The sequence below is a fragment of the Chelmon rostratus genome, chromosome 21, assembly GCF_017976325.1.
Source record: "Chelmon rostratus isolate fCheRos1 chromosome 21, fCheRos1.pri, whole genome shotgun sequence".
NCBI classification, from domain to species: domain Eukaryota; kingdom Metazoa; phylum Chordata; class Actinopteri; order Chaetodontiformes; family Chaetodontidae; genus Chelmon; species Chelmon rostratus.
In genome coordinates, this window is record NC_055678.1 from 1,992,791 (window position 1) to 2,015,718 (window position 22,928).

The window sequence follows — 22,928 nt, forward strand, 5'->3', positions numbered from 1 at the left end:
AAAGATGCTCGATAGGAGCTGATGGTGGAGGAGTGTAACCTCAGCAGGCTCCAGATGACGCTTCCCAGCATGTCAGACAAAAATGGCGGGCTTTAAGCGTCCCACTTGAAATGCCATTTGGGTCACTTAGAGTAATAGCTGATAGCTGCTCTTTTATTATCGACTGTTTTAATACAGGAGAGCGTGGCGAGGGACGGGCTCCGTATAATGATGCTGCAGTTAAGTGCTGCGTAGACGGCACTTTGAGAGCCGCATCGAAAACGCGTCCATAAATATTGATGAGGGCATCCGAGGTGCAGCGCTGACGCCTCGCAGAGAAGAAGGAGAAGAAAGTTTGTCCGTCCCACTCTGTGTCTCCTCCATCAAACTGTGGAAACGCTGCGAAAAATTTAAAAGAAAACCAAACGAGTTCTGTCCCCATCAGCTGGACTGAAGTGAATACATTGATTTCCAGAAAAAAAATAAAATAGGACAGAATTGATTCTTATTGAGCAACTTTTTATCATCGCTGTCAGCTGTTGAGGCCATATTTCATCCTGTCTGGAGACAAACAACAAGAAATCCGTTCTGCACTATTCAAATACAACAACTCTTGGACGTAAAACCTTAATGAAAACTTGCTCAAAGGTGCATCAGCACAAAAAAACAGCCCTCTGTGAAGGCCGCGTTTTATTCAGGATATTTCAGGATGATGAACAGTGAGATCTGTCGGCTGAACAGGACGCTCGGAGCTCTTCCTGCACACAAACTCTGCACGAGCCGGCGTTTGAGTTGACGGATAACCCAACGTCTCCTATGCTAACTGTTGGCATGGCGACCGAGCATGTTGAAGGTGAGTGAGCGAGCTATCTGATATTTGTTCAAGTCATTGAAAGTAGCGAATGAACGTCATCTGAAACAACCAATATTTCTGTTTTTTTTTCTGTTTTATGTCTTTTTTATTTGAGTGATGTACAAGATGATTTTGGCACGTTTTGGCACATTTTGTATCTGACTTTGTTAAAGTTTTTGCAGAAATGTCTCTGATCTTTAACAGAATGTTCGAATGTCTTAGTGAAATTGGAGACCTGTGTTCAGTTTCTACGTTTGTGCATCGTTAAATCCCTTTTTTTTCTGCAGGATCTCGAGGAAAATCGAACAAAAACAAAGATCAAAAATCATGCGAAATTCAAGTTTTCGTGTGTTTTCCTGTGAACTGCATTTTGTGAAATGTTGAATGTCATGAAATGATCAGCTTTAATTGTGTGATGCGAAGCTGATTTCAAATATGACGCATCTGAAAACTCGCATGCACTCACATCACGTGAATTTATCACACATGAAGCGTCTTTCACGCGTGATACAGCTACACTTCAGTGACGGAAACCAGCTGATAATCGGACCACAGGCCAAGAAATAAAACATAGATTTTTGATGCAGGAAGTCTTTAAACGTTCTGACAGTGTGACGTGAAGCATTCCTGAACATCTGAATGGTATTTCCTTACTAACTCACGGCGTATGTATCCTATGATTCCCCATTACTGCGTGTATTTTAATGCAGATCCAGAATTAAAAAAAAGAGAAATATTTGCCGTCATTAACATAGCAAACTGAGAGGGATGACATTTAGCTTGCACAGCAGCATTTGGACAGAAACACAACTATCCTGCTCCTTCCTCTCTGAGTCTGAGTGATACAAGCAACAGTGTCGAACTGTCGTTATGCAGAAGGGGTTTAAACATTACAAGAGGTAAATGTGGACATACAGACAAGTATAAATATGTACATATACAGTCCCCGAGCCTCTCTCTGTGTCTGTCTCTCTAATAGCTTGGCTCCGATGAAAGATTCATGAGGTTCGGGTAATGAGGTTGACATGGATTCCTCTCTTCTCTGCAGGCCGTCAGCAGCACAAACCAGCTCTGATGTACGAGGTGAATCAGAGATAGACCCGACCGGGTCAGACTGAAGCTCATCAAACACACACACACACCCAGCAGCGTGCGTGGGGGCTGTAGATTTGTTCAGAGGGAGATCAGTGCCAGCAGAGATTGAATTTGAATTGCATGAATTTGAATTCGTCCCGCTCGTGCTGAAATGCTGAATCTGAAAAAAAAAAAAAAAAAAAATCTTTGTGGAATGAATGAATTTGAAATAAAAGGCAGAAACCCAGCTGACATTTCACCGGAGCGCAGGCAGCGGAGGCTTTTGGTCCCTGATCTTTAACGAAGTAAACATCAAGAAGCTGAAGGCGTTTCAGAGGTTTAAACTGAACAGCTGGAAAAAATATTTCACATGACGAAATCCGACCGATTGATGTGAAATTTCGTGTGTGTTTGTACGTGTGTGCGTGCTGAGGTCCTACAGGTCAGATACGAGTGACGTCGCTCTGCTGTGTGTGTGATCCACTACACGTTGACACAGATGTGAATTAGCAATGAACACGCAGCAAACAGGAAGCCATCGATGCTCCAGAACACATCTGGAGGCTGATCAGATCTCTCCTCTTCCTGCTGTCTGGAGCTGCCCATGAAAACCCTGCAGAGGACCCCCCCTCTGCACAGAGAAAGAAGAAGAGCCCATCAACTACTAAAACCAGCAGTAAAGGCTGGGGGCAGTAGCTGACTCCTTCCTTTATGCATAGATCTGGCGCTACAGCAGTCCCTTTAAGGCTGCATCACTCCTCTGCTAACATGACATGATAACAGGAGCGTCATGTCAAATTGCTCTTTTAGGGTCATTCATATGAAACTTCCTGCACGTGTCTGATGTAAATATGTCTAAATGTCTAATATGAAGGGGGCAGCAGGCCTTTAGAGATGGTTTCAAACATCACACGGATGAGACGGAGTATCTGCGGTGTAGTTCGACAGTCCAGAAAAGATGGATCCACGTCTGTACAACTTGGGTGGGCGCACATTTCCCTTTTTATCCTCATCTTTTCCCACATCTGTCCATGTAAAAACAGACTTCACACCTCCCCGCTCCTCTTTAACCTCCTTTGCGACTCCCCTGTCCATCCCTCTCTCCCTCTTTTCCGACTTCCTCCTCTTCATCCCCCTCTCTTCCCTCGCTAGAAGAGTTTTTACTGTCCCTTCAGTAGGAATGCAAACAAACTGCTGGTTATTACTGGAGCTAATTGCAGTCCTCGGAGTCTTTGCATGTAAAGCAGATGAATAAAATATGTAAAATCATTCAGATGCCCCATAAAGGATGAATTCGTTAATCTGCACGGAAACTGTGAGCGGAGGACGCGGGCTCGCGTTTTCTTTTCTGAACTTACAATGGAGAGATAAGCGGCTATTGCGCTCATTACGCCGTAATCATGATGTTCATTTCTTTGTACGGAGACCGGTGTGGCGTCCTCACTCTGCTGACTCAGTCTGGGCCCTTAATTGAGTTCTCTCTCCGTTTGTTTGGCTCGTTTTATTTCTCAGCTTTATGTCTGATAAGTGCTGTGGGCCCGGCTGACAGTGTTGTCACGGTTCATGTGCTTCTTTTTGATCAGATGAACAGTTAAGCAGATCAGTGTGTCTTCTACCCACATTTACCCGAACCTGTTCAACAACTTAATTACAAAAACATGCAGAAGGTCTTTTCATGGCTTGTATGATAATGATGCTAACAGGACTGTGACACGTTCACCTACGGCAGCATGAGTTGAGCTTCCAGCCACTCAGCAGTGGAGCATTGTTGGATTGTTTGAACGGGGAAGCTGATTGGCTCCTCGTTGACTCGTCCAACATCGGAATATGCTTTTAAAGTTGATTAAACTGTGGTTTTCCTGTACTCTGAGGCAGCAGCTGACTGATTGCGAGAAGGTCTTAATGACTCACGAGCCCTCTGGATGGCCTCTGAGGAGCTGGTTTTAGCTTTGTGAATTTGACCAAACACTCTCAAGGCCCGACTGACACCATCCTTAAGTTCATGAGTTTTTGCAAGCATCAGCTCAGGGGGCTTTAAATATCTTTCAGTTGTGATTGTGTGAAACCATAATGACCCAAAGTCAGTGGCGTGCACAGACTTTTTGAAGAGCAGGGGCGGAAAAAAGGAAAAAAAGGGCACATATAGCGTGTCCCCGCCACTGAAGAGGGCACACGTTTTGGCTCCCAGGGGGCACTTTAGCACACGTTTTGGCTCCCAGGGGGCACATCAGCGCGTGTTTTGGCTCCCAAGAGGGCACTTTAGCACGCGTTTTGGAGTCCAAGAGGGCACTTTAGCACGCGTTTTGGGGTCCAAGAGGGCACTTAAGCGCGATCGCCCCCCCTGTGCACGCCACTTCCCAAAGTCAAAGTATTTTCCATGTTTTCACTGTCGACACGACCTTGATTTGGTTTCTCACAGATATGTTTGGTGCCAGATTTTATATTATTCGTACTTCATCCATATCTGACTCCAGAGTTTTTACTATTCTCATACTCTTGTATATAATGTACATACAGTTGATTTTATTCTGTGTATTGTATGTCTCTCTTTTATTCTTACTGTCTGTAACAACTTAATTTCCCCAGCGTGGGATCAATAAAGCTTTCTCTTATCTTATATCTGTGTCCTATTTTCTTGGCTTCACAGACTTTTCATTTCGATTCAGGTCTTTATGTTGTGTCACTGTGTTTGTCTCATATTAATGCTTTGACACAGTTTGCTATTTTATTAAAAAAAAAACACAGAAGCCGTTGGAAGTGCTTATACCTCGAAGAGTTGTTCTGCGGTTGCTGAAATTAGATTTTCCTCCTCCAGTTTCTTTTATTTGTGGCCACCATGCTTCCCCCTCAAGGATCATTAATGTTTCATATGCAGTAAAATTAGAGTTTCTTATTATCTTTAATACCAGACGTTGAAAGGGTCCATCATCAGCTTGCAGGAGAATATAATGTCTGTATAACATCTGTATATTTTCATCACATTTTAAGTTTGTCAATTCTAATCAAAGGATCTTTTTTTTTTCTTGGCGTTAAAAATCCATAAATATTAATTTCATGCTGTCCATCAGCTTCTGAGAGGCACAGGTGCGACTTTTTTCAAATGCTGCTTTTCTCATCTCAGAAGTAAATTCTCCAAATTGATGCAGCTTTTCGGATTGATAGTCATGAATGCATTAAATGCTGGTAAACAACGCGCGCAGCCTCCCTGCCGTCCAGCCGGCCGACTTCATCATTTGCATTTCAATGTCTTCGTCTGTGATCCGTGTTTACCCATCCTCCTCCTCCTCCTCCTCCTCTCTGCTCATTTGTCTGCTGATGAGGAGGATCAAGCTTTGATATCGGAGAAGACTCGAGACCTCTTGCCTCAGCTGATGGATGAGAGGGATTGGGGGGGGGGGGGGGTGTAGAGATGAGAGAGTTGGATGGAGAGATAATGATTCAAAGAAAAATGCTAACACTTTAGCATGGTCTGTATCATCACTGTAACATCATGTGATCTGGATCAGGGACATCTGACATCTGGATCCAGACACGTTTCCTGGAAAATGGGGACCGAGGTTGTATGAGCTTGTGCTTCGCTGTGATTGGCACACCGAGGGGAAGGGGCGGGGCTTAGAATTGGTGAGTTAGAAACAGAAAAGCGGCAAATCCTCACATTTGAGCACATGGACCTGAACAATGGGGCATTTTCACTGGCATTTAAATGATTAATTACAAAAAACGCTCATTCATTCATTCATATCCTGTCACTGATCTGTGATGTCACTTCCTCTTACGCCTGTCGTTGTAGTGACAGTAAAGAGAGAGAAGGATGAGGAGGCAACAAAGGGGGCAGATGTTTGATGAAATGGCCGACTGGCACAGAGAGTGATGAGAATGAAAAAATATAAAAAGCCAGGAACAATAGTAACACACACACACACACACACAAACACACACACACACACAGAGTGCTGTGTTGGCATGTTTGTGGATGCTCCACCATCAGCAGTCTGTCAGCGTCCGCCTGTAAACTGTAACTGAGCTGACACCAGATCAGCCCTCATCTTCTGATGAACTGGACGACACACTTGCCGCTCAGTGTGTGTGTTTATATCAGTGTGAGGACCCCTGGAGGTCCACCTCGCTCCGTGGACTGAAACCATGTCCGCTCTGTACAGCCTCAGGATTGTGACTTGTTGGTTTTCAGAGTTCGATTGTTCTTTCTGCTCCAAACCACTGCTGGCCTGGTTTCAAGCTTGTTTACTGTTGTTCCAATCCAACATCTAATTAATGCTGTCATCATCAACGTGCAGCCGTTTACCGCCATTCTTTTCACACATATGTGAAAGATGGAGAACAATGTAGAGGTGCAATCTGAAATCTACCTATGAAGGAGTTTTTACACTAAATTTTAACACCAAAGGGACCAAATAAAATTACAACTAGTCATCTTTTTGTGGCACAAAATGTGATATAAATGAGTTATAAGTTCAAGCTTGACCAAGTTTGATGCTTGATGGGAGAGAAACTGGAGGAAAACGACACAAAGAAACGGAGGTACAGGTAGGCTTTGAGATCGCTCACTCTACACCTGCCGCTAGCTAACGGCAGCTAACGTTTCCACATCAGACTGTCCTGGGGTCAGATTTTGGGTGATACAACAAGGTTTCAGAAAATTGGGAGCATTTATCACTATTTTCAGACAAGAAAAGCTTTACTTGTAGTCCAAGACGTGCAGGTGTTCACCATCATTGATTTCATCCTGCTTGAAATAAAGTGTGATTCAGGAAAAGTATTCAGGTCTACTGCTGCTTTACACTGACCAGCAGGGGGCGCTGTAAAGGTACGAGTACAGAGGTACATCTCATGTCTTTGCTCCTGCTCACACCAACACTCCCACTGTCATTCATTCACCCTCATTTATGTTGAACAGGGCTGATTGGCATTTGATAATAAATCACACACACACACACACACACAGTTAACAGTGCACATGGTCTTGCACGCAATCTCACAGCGACAATTTAATCATGATCCTGGGCTCCGTCTAATCCACATCAAAGATAAAATTCTGTTTAATCCCCTCACCGCTAACCGCAAGCCGACACACACGCACACACACACACACACACACACACACAGGAAGGAGTGTGTGTTTGTGTGTGAGTGTGACAATGTCAGATTTATGGTCTCCTGGCCATCTGCAGAGGACTTTGATAACCTGATCACAGCAGCTGATAACAAGGGCAAGGCTGTGGCAGAATACTCAACCTCTGCCCCGTTTAAACGTGTGTGTTCAACGGTGGACAAAATAATGGAAACGCCTCTGCAGTGTGGTTTTAATGTGTTTTTAGTCCCGACACCATCCCACCTCATTTAGCTCCATCTCCACTACCGATATCAGCGAAATCAACAGTGTCAGTGGTGCATTAACACACATTCTGTGCTCTGCCGAGTGTTTCCAGTAGCAGGACAGTTCACGTGGGATTGATTCAATAGAAACTACAGGACAGGTGCTGGATCGATCGCTTGTGCTGCCACCAACAGCATGGTCTAAAAGCAGAAGCGAACAACACTCACATATATTAAACATGACCTCCTGCAGCTGAATCCAAATGGAAAATGTCCTCTGCCAACATTTAACAGCTGTCAAAAGATGAGATTTATCTTTGGCTGCGATGGCGGCTTGCATGAGAGCCGGCGGTCCGGCAAAGCCTAATGGCAATTCACAATCATATCAGCCATCAATGATTTAAGAAGATATTTCTGATTTCTTTTTGGCCAGTGGTCCTAATCACTCTGCTCTGGTAATCCACCGAGAATTCCTGAATATGTAGGATCGAGAATATAATGTGAAACGGCGTAAGCTCGGATCCCTGCGGTGTGTGTGCATCTGCAGCTTTAAACACTGACGGGCTCGTCCAGCACCAGCTGTCACTCAGCTCAGTCTGCTCTCTGCTCCACAGACCGATGAGGGGTCACATTTCAGGCAGGAGACCATAAAAACTGCTTGATTTGCTTTAGTCTAATCAGAATAAAGCTTCACTCTGCGCTGTGATGGGAAGGCAATGATGTAAATGCTCACATTTTGATGATAAAGTATGAAACATTCTCCGCAGGTATGCGAACAGTGAGCTGTTAGCTGTGCAGGCGTTGCTGCTGCACGTTCGGACGAAGCAGATCCAGTCATATGAGCGAGTCTCTCCGCTGCTTTCTCACATTCCTCAGGCTGCACTCAGACTGACTTCAGCCCTGCATCTTAATGAGGAAAGTCTGGCAGAGAAGTGCGAAACCTAAAGGGCAACAAACTGAAGGGTGACCCAGCAAAAAAAAAGTGGAATCTGGCTCAACTTTCACCACCATCCAGCAAAGTGCTGGCCAATCAAATATCTGCAAGCACATAACCCTGAGAGGCTGAACGTCATATTTCTATAGTTTACTTTACGAGAATTTCAACAAAGCATAAAATAGTTGTGATCAGAGTATTATGATCCACTGTGCAGTGTGCTGGCATCACCTTCAGACTCACTTATCTGCTTCTCAGACTGGATTTACTGGATTTTAATCTCGCCATTTCAAAGGTACCTGAACCGAAACGCCTCATGTTGGTTCAGGGCTCTGCTGCGGTTGGTTTCCATCGCCGCATGGCGTCACGTGCAGGTGCAGCACCTGGACCTGGACCCAACTGTAACAGCAGAGTCATTTTGCCTTCTTAATGTTTACCTGCTTCTAGTAACAAAGCTAAACTCGACGGGTTCAGCTGCAGTTTATCGGCTGGCTTCAACGTCAAGCCTGCACCTCTTTATTACAAGAACAAAGTCTCATCTCGTACTGATATCAGACTTCTACCGCCCACCACAAATACCTTTACTACCTCCAGACCTGGTGCTGATACATGTAGTCCTGCAGGTTCTGCTGTTCTTGGTCTTTCTGCTGTGATAATTACAACCATGTCTTCAATAATTACCATTTATACTCCTACTCACAGCTGCTACTGATACTACTGATATTACTATTTTAAACATAGTTTTAAAGTCTCCGACCTAAAAACTGTTTTCTCGTCTAATTAATTTAATCAGCTGTCATCCGTCATAAATGTTTGCCTGAGAACCCTCCACCACCACCACCCAGCTCCCCCTTGTGTGTTTTGCTGAGCTGCTATATATAAAACACGCTGCGTTTGAACGATCTGTGCTTTTATGTCGGCGGGAGCGTGGAGACAAGCTGACCGCGAGGCATCGTGACGTCTTCCTTTTTCATCCTCAGATCAAAATCACAACACTTTCAGTTCCTCTGCTTGCTCCTTTGTGCCTTTCTACATGAAAAAAAGTGATAAAAGAAGCTCAAAACGACCTACTTTTTCTCCCCTCTCCCTTCTTTTTTACTTTTTTTTTTTTTTTACTTCCTCAAAAGAGTGCTAAAATACCGTCTCTGTCTTCTTCCGGATGACAGCAGAGGAGTTAAAGCAGGTTATTTTTGTCTCTTGTGGAGATCTTTCGGATACCTCTTGCCCTCAATGCTTACATAACCGCTGGCTTTTTCATGCTACTGTTGAAATAAAGAGAGAAAGAAGACCAAAAAAACCCCAAAACTGGCTTCCTTTCTAGGTCATTTAAATGCATAAGCAATCCTGTTTTCCACAGAGCTCGATGGAGGGTTGCAACGGAGCTCTGTGCTCTGCTCCAACTGTCAGCGTGAGCAGTGGAAGTGTTAAAGGCCAGCGCCTCACCTCTGCTTCATTATTTATCTGGCCTTTCATCCTTTTGTTGGGTTATTTATGAGCTTCAAACAGGTGGGCCTTGCCAGGGAGGAAGAAGAGAGGAAGAAGAGAAGGAGGCTCACAGAGACGGAGAGGAGGTCAGAGGTGGAGGAGACAGGAAGTGAGGAGATGGAGACGATAGAAAACAGGAGTGAAGAAAGAAAAGGTCGGGAGATGAAGAGAAGCCACGTTTCACATGTCAGAAATGAATTTTACTGTATCGGCTTGTGTCTCTGATGCCAGCCGTCACAACACAGAGCTAAATGAGTCACTCGATTCAAGGTTCCCGTCTTTATTAAAAGCAAGTTAATTAACAATTAGCCAGAAAGGTAATATAGCAGAATAAATCAGCTCAGAGTGGGCTCTAACTCAGATCACTGTCAAATTTAAAGTAAAGAGCAAACTGCGCAGGTACGCTGACCTCAAAGATCTAGCAGCAGAAATCACACTTAAGTTTATTCACAGTCTAAAAGATTCATATGTGTAGAACTTTGATTTGAGAATTTGTTTTTTCTTCTCATTTTCCTTCTCAGGCTCGGCAGACGAGCCTCTGACACGTTTAGACGATGGTGGGACGCTCAACTCTCTTCTTTTTTTTAGTGTTCAAAGATGATTCCAGCTTCAGAGTCAGGGGCGGAGGTGCAGAGCTGATGTCAAATCAGCTCCCCTGCCCCCCCCAGCAAACATCACTCAGAGGAAAGTCTATTTTAATACACGCGGGACTGAAATGTGCATAAATTACAGCAGAGGTGAATTCAAAAGCAGAGCACAGAATATATTACCGGAGCAAAATGAGTCGAGAACAAGCCATCTGTCCCCTCAGCTGTCCTCAGATCTGTCTGCCTCTGCCGCTCTCGTCCTACCGCTCCCCCCTTTAATTGTTTCTAAATGTCAGCTGTGACTGTATGTTAGGTTTACAACAGTCAGTCCTCTGAGGTTGGGTGCTCACTTTGTCACTTACGCCAGAAATACTCTGCAACTCAGCACATAGCAGTCACAGGTATTACTTTGTGGTCACATGTTGGTGACATACAAGTTGTCAGTACACAGTTTATTGAATAATCACAGAGCTGAAAATAATTACAGCGTTGAAAGCTGTAAAATATTCTCTCTCTCTGTAGGAATGTGCAAACAGCCATTACCAGTCCGCCATTACTGTGATTATTATTGGATCTTATCTCTCTGTTCTAATTGCATCATGTTTAAAGTTGTTCAGAGGTCTTTGTGTGTCAAACACCAGGTCACATGATGCCCTCAGGCCACAAACACCAGTATAAAGAGCACCTGTAAAAGCAGGTAAGCAGGAAAGGTTTTCCTCTCATGACTCTCCCATGAAGCTCACATTTGTGCAGGTGGTGCTGCACAGTAGAACCGAGCACCACCCCCCCCCCGCACAATCTGCTGAATCTTCATGAAGGTCCTGCTTTTCGACAAGCATCTGGTCTTTCAGATCTCAACTTGACCTCCGCTGCTCCCATTAGCTGACATTTTTTAACTGCAATTACAATCTGAGGGAACAGCCGCCTGAAACACTTTGCAGCACGTGGCCTTTCCTAACGACAAGTCATAACTCTACCAAGCTAATTCAGGTCAGACTTTGGTTAAAGTTGTGAGAGCTCGAATCTCTTGGCGTGCCCAAACTTTTGCATGGAGTTTTTCCAACAGACTTCAGAGATCAGTTCATCTTCTACTCACCTAACTATTCCTAATAAGATATATTTTAAGCAGTGGTGTCCAAACTTTCTCATGCAAATGTGTATATAAATATATATATATGATGGATAAAGATATAGATAAATAGATATATACACATATAATAGAAATATACACACTCACACAAACACATGTCCCGGGCACTTTCAGGTGACTCATTTGACCTTTGCCCTCCTCACTGCCTGCTCGTCCACCAGCCGCCATGACACTTGCCCATGACTTCTTATAGCAAATGAATATACTCTCATTCACACTCCTTCGTGTCTCATGTTATTTCCTCTCCTCAACACACTTCTCTCACTCCATCTGTGTGGAGCTCATTATAAATCAGTCAAGATGTTCACATTCAATACAAAAACACTTATTTGGCATCGATCGTGCAGATTAATATCTTTGATACAGCAGTGAGGATTGTATCGAGCTGTGTATCAGGATTACTCTCATTCGACTCTTGTCTTTCTTTTCTTATCGCTCCATCTCACGGTTCAGATTTGACATTTCATCCTCCTCTGTTCCGTCATTTGTCTCACCTCCTCCCCCTCCACAGCGGGAGGTGGAGCCTCGTTACAGCATAGTGAAAAATCACCACCCCATTAAATCATCATAGGTGGACGGAGGATACAAATAACTGAACGAATGAATCTTATGCAGCAGAAAGGAGAGTTCGAGTGTTTCTGAGTGTCTTTAAGAGAACAAACAGTACATCTCAACATGTGACCTGGTTAAAATGATCTCCCCATATTGTACTTTCTTTCTTATTAAACAGCGAGAGGTCACGGTTAAAGATGACGACCCCGGGAAGTCGATTACACCTGAATGTAAAGTCTCTCTCTCTTTAATGGATGGGAAATGTGTCTCGCCCCTCACGGCCTCTTCATCGCTCGGTGTGACAGCTGATGTATATACAATGACACTTGAGCACTTTCATCCTCCTGCTTAAAATGATTACATTTGGTACGTTTTTCCTGCCACAGGACGGCGGGGGAAGGAGTGGAGGAGGAGCAGAAACCATCCCCTCGCAGTAAGCCGGCTTTAATATCGCTGAAATTAGCTTGATGTCGGGTGGATGGTGACAAGACGCGAGGGATGGGAGGGGGCTGGAGGACTGCGGAGAAGCAAATCTTAAGAAACTGAAAGAAAACAAAGAGATAAGGACAGAAACGACTGTGCACCTGAATATTTCAACCAAATTTGACCCCATTAATTCCAGATTTCCCCTTTTATTCCCCCTGAAGCAGCTTCATTCTATTCCACCTCTGAGCCCGTGGTGGCATGTTATCAACTACCTCTAACGTGGATGATGTCATTACCAAACGCCGGGCGCTGAGAGCAGCCAGCCACAACACGGCTGACTCTGCGGCGTTCGGCTACGAATACGCAATAACGAACCACAGCTGTGCCAAACTACAGCTAAACTAACCGACCGCCGGCTCGGAGGGGAATAGCACCAGCATATCATAACTAAATATTGGAATATGAACGAGTTTCGCCGCAGATTATGCGTTATATAGAGGCTGCGCATGGATGCCCCGAGTACTCGCATTACACGGATATACGCGCCGCTCCTCTGGGGCTAATTTCTTCAAAACGACTCCAAATGCCACCAAAGTTGTCTGGGGGAGTAAATGGTCGTATTTAATGCTACAGATAAGGTCCAGGTTGTAAAAAACGAAAGTTATCCTTTAACTTAACACTAAATCCACTTAGTCACTTTATCTCTAGATCCTGATCCCGTCTTATGCGTTTATTCCACATGACCCCCCCAAAAATCTGTGACCCGACATACAGCAATCACTAAATACTGCAGAAACACTACCTCTGCTCCGTGTAAGCCAATAGTTTCTGTTGGTTTTGACGGGCGTCAGTGGTACCATGGGGTGCACGGGGTGGGGGTGGTCGAGGGTGTGTGTCAGGGTTTGAATGTATTGTTGGGTGGACGTGTTCAAGCCAGTTCAGATAGATAAAATTAAGTTCTAAACAATGTCCGACTTGCACAGCATCAGTTTGCGCTGAGTTAAAAGACGTTAATGTGTCTTTAAAATGTCCTGTGATCGCCTGTGTTGCTCCAGTCACCTGACCCCCCAGTGCCCACCTGGTCACCTGTTTGTGTCCTGTCTGTAAGCCTGTATGCATCCATCAATTTGGCAATAAATCCCTGAACGGTCTCGGTTGTCTGCGTTTGAGTCGTCCTCCTGCTGGACAAAGTTTGCCAGTGAAAAAGTTTACTTTTTGTTTCACATTTTCCCTCCCCAGCATGAAGCTCCTGCCTCCTCTACTGCCAGTGGTCCATTTGTGAAGCACGAGAACAACAAAGTGTGAATTCTATGGGAAAAAAGACACGAGCGTTTGCCTGAGGAAGTCCTCAAACAACTGAAAAATGACACCAGAGCTCTGAAAATGTCCCGGTGGACTCATGACCCCCCATGAATGACAATTGAAGTGTTTTGGTCCACAGACTAATTTGAACTTCTTGCACTGTAACAGTGGATTAGTGTTGCTCCTGCGTACCTGTTGCTCAATCCTTGAGGTTTAGTGCCTCTTGACAGTGGCACTGGAAATACATTTATGCCTCTCCTCTTCCTCATCCATCCGTGTGTGTGTGTGTGTGTGTGTGTGTGTGTGTGTGTGCGTGCGTAATGCAGCCAATATGCTGCTCAGCCTGAGTGGTGGGGTTTAAATATGCAACAGCTGCTCAATAATACATGTTACTGCAACTGCAAACAACTTAAGATCACTTCTTTTCCCCCAGTGCTGGCCTTCCTCCCTCGCTCACAGTCATTGACTCTGCCTCCATATTCGCCAAAAGCAACTTTACAGAGTTGTCATCCAAAACTGTAAACACACACACACACACACACACACACACACACACACACACACACACGCAGAGCAGAGTATTGAGTTTTATGAGCCGTCACAAACATAATAATGGCTGCTGTTGTTAGTGTGTTTGTATTGAGTGTTATTTAATGTCAGACACACACACACACACACACATACACACACACACACACACGCACACACATACATACATACACACACACACACACTCTCAGTGATATTTGGCCATTTGAAATGAAAACACTGACTGTGACTGTAGCAATGACAGGACTGTGTCTCTCACAGTGTGGTGTGTATGTGTGTGTGTGTGTGTAGGAAAAAGCTGGGTCAGTGGTGAAGGTTCGTGTGTTTCGTTGTGTGTGTGTGTGTGTGTGTGTGTGTGTGTCCTGGTTTGCCCCCCCCTCACCGTCCTGATAAAGGAGTTACTGCTTTTGTCGCCTCCAGCAGTAAACACTCTTTGGGAAACATTATCCATCTCACTGTGAATGCTTATTGGCTATTGTGTGTGTGTGTGTGTGTGTGTGTGTGTGTGTGTGTGTGTGTGTGTTTACATTTCTGTATGAGTGTGTGCGTGTGTGTCGCTGAGTTGTATCCAGCAGATGAATGCAGATGTATTCATGAAATGCATGGCGGCCGTTTACGATGATAAGGCCCTCCTCGCGCTGGGAGAGGGCTCTCATCATTTCACACACACACACACACACACACACACACACACACACCTAGTTTAAGCTCTCCATGCAAACAGTGTTGGTTTTATCAGATTAGTGCAGCTGTGATTTCTGTCTTTGCAAAAATAGAATTAAAAGTGCGCTGAGTTTTGGTGTTACTGTCGTTATAAAACCATCAATAATTTGCTTTGAAACAAGAAATACGAGCAGTTTATGGCAGAAGAGTGTCACTACTTTACCTTTAAAATGAGGTCAGAGTAAGTTTTCATGTGTGTTCGAAAGAGGAACACTGATGGGATGTTTCCCTGCAGCTGTGACCATGATTTGTGCAACAAGTACAAAAGTAAATGATATTTACTTCTGTTGATCCTGATCCAAGTCTACAGTGTTTTTCAGAACAGTATGTGCCAGTATTTGTGTTTTCCAGAAAAAATCCGCCCTGTAAACCAATGACAGGCCTGTTTTCAGATGTACAAACGGATCCTGGATCAGTTAAAATCATGCAACCGCAACAAACTGTATGATCACACGTCTGTGACTCTCTGATGCCCAAATCTCAACCACAATGCGCCCAGAAATCATACTTTGAACGCGCAGTGATACAGAGCTTGAATAAAAGATGCGTATTGATTTATTTATAATCCATAAAGTAAAAGCACATCAGGAAGCTGCTCCGTTCCAGGAACAGGAGTTAATGACTTCCATTCATAATTAAAGTGTTCTTTCCAGACTGGAATTGTTATGTTAAACAGTTCTCGTTTGCTTCAGTCCTGTTTCTCCCCTGCCGGCTCCTCCTGCGCCGTTTCACCGCTGTGGTGTCCCAGTTTCTCGACATGGATCCAGACAGCCTCGTCCGATTCTATCTCGCCTCGGAGTCTCGGACGGGGGAAGGTTTCGGAGGGGGCTTTTGATTCTCTCTGCGATCTTGGTGGTTTCGCTGCAGCCACCTGCTGCATCCGAGCCAGACCAGACGCCTCCCGCTGAATGATTAAACACCACGCCTTTAAACGCGACCACTCCACTCTTTCTTTCTCCGTCTCTCCCATCCCGCCTCCTGCAGGCTGTTGATGAAATATTAAACAGCAGGACGAGCTGATGTCATTTTACTACGCTGTTTCTCCCTCCGGTGCTTCATTTCGGCCCTGTTGCTGTTTTCCATTTCTACACTTAGTTGATTTTATTCTGCATCTCTATCTTTACCTCCACTCCTCGTCTATTATTCTTCTCTTTTATTTCCCTTCACTTTGTTAAAGCTTTCTAAAGAAAATAACAGGTTCATACACACACACACCAAAATATAACATATATATAACATGCATAGATAACATCTTTGGCATTTCTGCTTTATCTACAGAGGCAGTGAGGGGATGACATACGTGATAAATGGTACACCCTCCACCAGTTGAGCTACAGGGGCTTCAAACAATCAGATCTGAGCTTCAATCAGATCTGAGCTTCAATCAGATCTGAGCTTCATTGAATGGATGCATGATATTTACAGATTACACCTGCTGTCTTTTTTTTTTCAACACAACCATTAACCTCCACTGATTTAAATCAACGTCGCCGGATACGTTGCGCTCTCCTGTTCAACCTGCTGTTTTAATTACAGTCACTGTGTCCACAGCAACATAAACTACTTGAGCATGGATATTCACTCTTGACCTTTGAGCATAATAATAAAGACCGTCTCCGGCGTCCTCTTACAAGGTCGCTTTCTAAATCTCACAGGAGTCATTCAGCAGCGGGAGCTTTCTCAGGTGTCCTTGTGTCATCTAAAGTGGATCTTTGGTCAAGAAATAAAAGCTAGAAGGACCACTGAGCTTCACTCTTTTCACAATAAAGGTCTTATGTTGTAGTTTTGCTCATTTGCTTCAATAAAAGATTTTTACACAAAACTCTACTTCCCTGCATACTTATAGCATGTGATGCTGCGAATGAAACTAGTGCCAATACAGTAACTGAGTTTCAGTACAGATTCCTAAACAATGTTATTTTCAGTACCTTAATGTTTTTTTATTTTATTTCAAAGCAAATAATCCAGAACTTTCAGATGTGTCTCAACACAAGCAGTTAAATAAACGATGGTCAAATTATTAGAATTAGTCAATAAATATCTGATTAAATATCTCACACAATTTTTATTGGCAGCTTTTCAGGACAAAACAACGATTTAGGTTCCATCACCAGGGCCAGACGCTGCCAGAAGCTTCCACACTCTGGCCTCGTCCGCTGACGCTCAGCCTTTTTTCTTCCTCGGTGTTGCTGTGTGGTTGCAGTGTCTTGCGTTATAAAAGGCAGCAGCTGTATTTCCCAGTTAGAGCCGCCACACCACATTCCATGACCCCTGACCAAAGGCAAAGGCGAAACAACGGAGGAGGATTATCACGAAGGATTTTAAGTCCTTGAGGACAAGCGGCAGGAAAAGACTGTTTTTCTGGTGCAGGAAAACTGACAAGTCTGAGACTACCGAGAAGCTGGCAGAGGCTTCGTCCTTGCTGAAGCCAGATGTTGTTCTGGCCAATGACAAGCCAGCGCCGGTACCTGGGAGACGAGAAACTGAACATTCAATCGAATAAGGTGGCAGCCACTAGATCAGCTTGTGCCTAGCATGCAGAGGCTAGCTACATTAGCTACTTCATATTTTACTGTGTTACTGCCACCAAGTGTGAACAAGTTAGATTTATCTGGACTCTTTCAGTCATTCTGTGATTTTGTTTTAATAATGCTGTTGTTGTTATTATTTGTCGTATATTTTTGGACAATTCATGTGTAGCATTGCTGCCCAGAATATGTGGAATTGCAGCGTCCTCTACATTTTAGACTATATGAATGTCAAAAACTCATAATGTTCATGCCATTACCCATTATATGTGCAATTATTTCACTTGACATTTATTTTATATTGCAATATTTCACATTAAAAAATAGACAAGTAATAATGATAATCATAATAGCAAAAAAAAAAGTAGAATAATTAAAAGAATCGAGATAAATCCTATTTGCCTACAGTAGGTGGCGGTAACGCGCCACATTCGGCTCAAATCCGACAAGAAAATACAAAGGAAGAAAATGATCAGCCTAATCAGTAGCTAACGTAGCTAGCCTCAGCATGCTAGTCACACGCTGCTCCAGTGGCTTGCTACGACACACGAGTCACCACCTCGGTCAAATGAAACGTCGGCTTCTAGTTCCCCCGCGCCGGCCTCAGTCACCAACGCCGGCTTATCATTGGCCGGATCAGAAGCTGGCTTCAGCAGGGAAATAGCCTCCTGTGTTATCGTGCAGCATAATTTGGTCGCTGCCTTTCAGCTCACATTTCCTTCTGATAGGAGATTTAGATATTTTTTGTCTTCTGTCTCATGGTCACATCACAGCAAAGAATCCACATTTCAGGCTCTGTTCGGGGTCTTTTTTCAAGTTTTTGGATGTACTGTAATGTCTCTCTTCCCTCTTTTTGTTATTACAGTCATGTCTGTTTAGTTTTATGGACGTTCCTCTCATTCCTTTCACAGATCATCCCATTTCAGGGATATTTCGGGCTTTTGTGGATATTCTGCTTCCATCATTTCAGATCAGAGATTACACGTTCCTGCTCTTTATCTGTTCTCTTTTCCTATTTATACGCAGCTCTTTGCACTATTTATGTTAACATGCCACGGTCTTCTCCTCCTTCCATCTGTTTTCATCATTCTGATGAGTCGCCTTTAATAACTCATCGCATTTCAAGGTTGGGCTTTTTTTCGTGGGCCAATTGAGTTGTTTTCTAAACATCATTTTGATTTGATTTAGTCCTCTTCATCCTCTTGCCTATGATCCTAATCACATACAAAACCTTTCTATTTTGGGTGCTTCATTTATCTGTGGACATATGTCTCTGCCGAGCAGATGATTTCCTGTTTGTCTGTTTTCTGCCTGTTTTTCGTCCCCGTGTCATTTCAGCAGCAGGCGTGGACAGAAGGAGGGCAGAGACGTGACATGGAGACTAAAAGGCTGTTTGCCTGCTAATAGAGAACTGCAGTCTGGGGAGGTGAAGGGGTGTCAAGGATGAAGTGGCGCTGTAAACCTGCAAGTTTTCACCACAGCCAACGACATGAGGGAAGAGAAATGGAAAAATTGTGGCTACGTGTTCGACTAGTTCAGTTTAATTAACTGGTCCTTTCTGTGCTGGAGACGATTTTTTTCTGCTTTGAAAGGTATTAGAGGTTCAGGGCCTTGCTCAAAGGCTCTTTGACAGCAACAGGGCAGATTGATTTTATATCCATTCATTTAACCCAGGCAGCTACTCTTGAATTCAAAGAGGGAACATTTTCTAGCACATCAGGGCGAACGAACATACAAAGGTGGACACAGAGGGAAGGTAAAAATGCCCTTTAACGCTGAACATTAAAAACCTGACAGAGCCTCCATATAAACTGTAAATCACAGAAAATAAGCTGAAACAAGGTGAGGATGAAACAACAGACTCGATTCCAGGACAAGCGATGGTACAGAGAGGGAATCTACTGTTACTGATGATAAGATGGAAAAGTCAAACATGAAATAAGTAAAGAAGTAAAGAAGAACTTGAATCCCACTTTGTGCAGAGTCACCGTCACACTGTCAGGCTCCTGAAAGCTGTCAGAAAGATTTTCTCTGACATTTTCAAGTCTTTTTCGTCTTTTTGACTCCCTCATCGTGACAGCGGTCATTCTTGGCAGCTTGACAAAGGGTTCGATCTTCGGGTTATTTCTGCAATTTCGCTCAATTTCGCTTTTTTTCCCCATGCATGCGCATGTTCACAATCCATAGATCCTAAAGGCAGGACGATCAAACTGGGGATCTGAGATCGATCACGTCCAGTCAGTAACTGATGAATGTATTGCTGGTGTTCGTCCCTGTTGAAGACCACAGCAGGAATAAAAGCAGAGTGAACATTAGACCTGGATTAATCAAATGGACACGAACTCGACTGCGATGGGACAATCTGTGTGATGGCAGCTGTTTGCCAACATGTTTGCCATGACAGCTCCGTGAGCCAATGAGCTCATCAGGGACTGCTGAGCGGCCTGTCCGTCTCATGGCGGTCACATCTAAACACTGTCATTGTTTCGATCGGTTAAACGAGCAGTTAATTGAGAAAAAGATCTGCAGGTTAAGTGATGATGAGATTAATGCTCGGTCGGAACAAAAACCTGTAGCTCAGTGGTGCTTAGCACAAACTGTCACCAGTTTGTGGCCACGTGCAAATGAATATTAATTAATTTCTTTGCTCCACCACATAAAAAACCTCCATCATATCTTAATACTTGCAGCTGAATTAGCCAGTGACACGAGTCTTGGTGGCAGACGGGTGAAAACAGAACTACTTTCAAAGAAATAAAATAAGAGTGACAACTTCATTTCCAATTGCAATTTTCTTAAAGCCTTTTACTGCTCTCCTGAACTGCCTGAAGAAATTAACCCAGCGCTCCCTTTCCACTGGTCTACACCCCTGTTCAAAACTAATTTTCATAAAGAGTTCCTGAGCGGAGTTTTAGATTAGTATTAGTGCGTAATGACTTAAATCTGCCGTGCAGTTTTGCCGAAGGCTTTATGCGGCCTGTAAATCAATCTGTGAAAACAGTTCATTATTGCTGACTGAAACGCAGCAACAGGGAGGTTACTCACAAACCTAAACCGTCATTACGATTTCCATTTTTAGCCGCTTAACTGATAGAAACAATACTTGTATAACAACAGGGGGAATGAAATAAAGCCACAAGACCGTTATTGACATTTAGCTTTCAAACAACGTGATACACATGGGTTTTGGCGCTGCATCAGAAATGTCACCACTCCTTTCTATTTCAGTCATCCGGTCTGATTTAAACAGGAGCCTGCAGAGCCGCGAGAGGCTGAGGGGACTTCAAACGCTTCAGCGGTCCGAGGCTTACGATTCAAACACGGCCAGAGAAAACGTTTTGGACCGCGCCACAAAGGAATCCTGATTATTCTACAATGCCATTATCATTCAGTGCCTGCAACGTGAAATGAATTAAATGGAACTACAAAGAAGTGCAAGTGAAAAGTGGGAAAAAGGGGAGAAATGGCACAAAGGGGCCGGATTAAGCCGTGGGTCATCGCTGGTCAAGATTGAACCACGGCCCCTGAGAGGCTTGTTCACGGCAGCCACAAAGAAAAGACCCAAAAGGGCGGAGGAGACTCCACTAAATCTCCTGCAGGCTGTCATACGTTACCACTGCTAGCCAGTATGGATGAGCACGGAAACAGGACAGGTAGAAACCGAAACACGGGTCAGTGGATCAGCGGGAACAGAGGAGGGTGGATACAGAGAGCAGGACAAAGACGGATAGCGAGTCAATGAAGTAAGAAGGCAGAAAAATCTGCATTTTGAATAATCTGGGGAAAAGACAACGGAAAACACTATAAGAAATAGGACAACAGTTTTGATCCATTAGACACAAACAGGATCAGTTCGTCCACAAACGGCTGAAATCTGTTTCTCCATCTTCAGACGGAGCGCCAAGCTGAAGCCGTCGGGACGCATCGCGGCTCTTTTCATTGCTGCCAAAACAGGACAAATATCTTTGCCTTTTTTATGGCTGCTGCTTCTGCACACACAGTAAGATCTGGTCTGCATCAGCTGATTTTACTGTGCAGATGCAGTAAATCCACCCATTCACTGTGGACACAAACGGTGCTGAGGCTGATTATGGTTATTTCTGCCATCAGGAAGCTATTGTGCGCCCTATAATCTACAACCCTGCTGTGTAAAACATAAATGAAACAGAATGTGGTAACTTGCTAATAAGTTTTAACATTTACTCAATTAAAAACGTGTTAATGTTTCAACACGTCAGCTTCATTGATTTTTGTAAATATCTGCTGATTCTGAATCTGATGCAGCAACACGTTTCAAACATGTTGGGACAGGAGCAGCTAAAGACTGGGAAAGATGTGGAACGCTCCAAAAACACCTGTATGGAACATTCCACAGGTGAACAGGTTGATTGGTAACAGGTGATAGTGTCATGATTGCATATGAAGGGGCATCCTTGAGGATGGGGCCAGCTAGTGTGGATGTAAACTCTTGTTTTCCTATTTTACAGCTTCTGTTTTTGAGCATGTGCTTTGAGGTTTTATATTACAGACTTTAAATCTTTTTTCCACCAGAGCATATTTTCAGCACAATCCGTCACACCACCACGCCCCCCTCGTCAGCTGGTTTTGTGAAAATAGATCTGTTCCTTCAAGGTTTGTCGCTCAGGTTCTGAAATGCTGCTGCTTTTCTGATCTGGGGGGTTTAAGTTCCTTATTATACTGTGGTCCCTTTGGAGCAAGGTGAAAAGCTACTCCAGGAGATCTGCAGGACTGGGGGTGAAAGGGGAAGCGGTCCCTGGCTGGTCGTTGTCCAAAGTAGGTGCAGAGCCTTCGGTAGTGTGGGGAGATGTGCTGCCAGAGACTGCCTTTGATTTTCAGCAGAGCACAGGTGGGGATGTATGAGAGGCCTTTATGTAGTATTTTGTTGGGAGGTGGAGGAGAGGCCTAATGTTGAACCTGATGATTGACCTGGATCTGGAGGTGCCTGGGTGATCAGCTGGAGATGCCCTGGGTGGGTAGGTGTCAGTTCTGGGGTTACGCAGGACACTACGCGTTGCATCTGGTGATATTCTGGGCTCTGGATGGTGAAGGATTCACCCCTATGGTTTCAGAAGACCCCACCCTTCAGGTGCCCATACCGGGAGTTCACCGAGGCGGGACTTGGCCTGGCCCTTGTGATATCTGAACCTACTTGCCGTCCCCTTTTACAGCATAGTCATGGATGTCTCATATCTCGCCCTCCAAGCCCCCCTTCAACTCTCCCGTGACCCACTTTGAAAACCTCTGCTCTACATCGCCCCTCCTCCTCCGTTTCGTTTCCTTTATTTCATCGTCTCATCCTTCCTTTTTTATTTCCTCTCATTCCTTTTCTTTTCCATCTCTTTTTCCTCAACTTATTTCTCCATCCATCCCATGCCTGTATTTCCTTCTTCTCCTTCATTACATGTGCATCCTTCCTTTCCCTCCTTCAGCT

General features: G+C 44.2%; 1 protein-coding gene across 1 annotated transcript in view; it reads right to left on the reverse strand.

Annotated features, from left to right (window-relative positions):
- LOC121624961 (glutamate receptor ionotropic, delta-1-like) overlaps positions 1-22,928 on the reverse strand; it is a 475,076-nt gene that overhangs the window by 354,798 nt on the left and 97,350 nt on the right. The window lies entirely within an intron of this gene.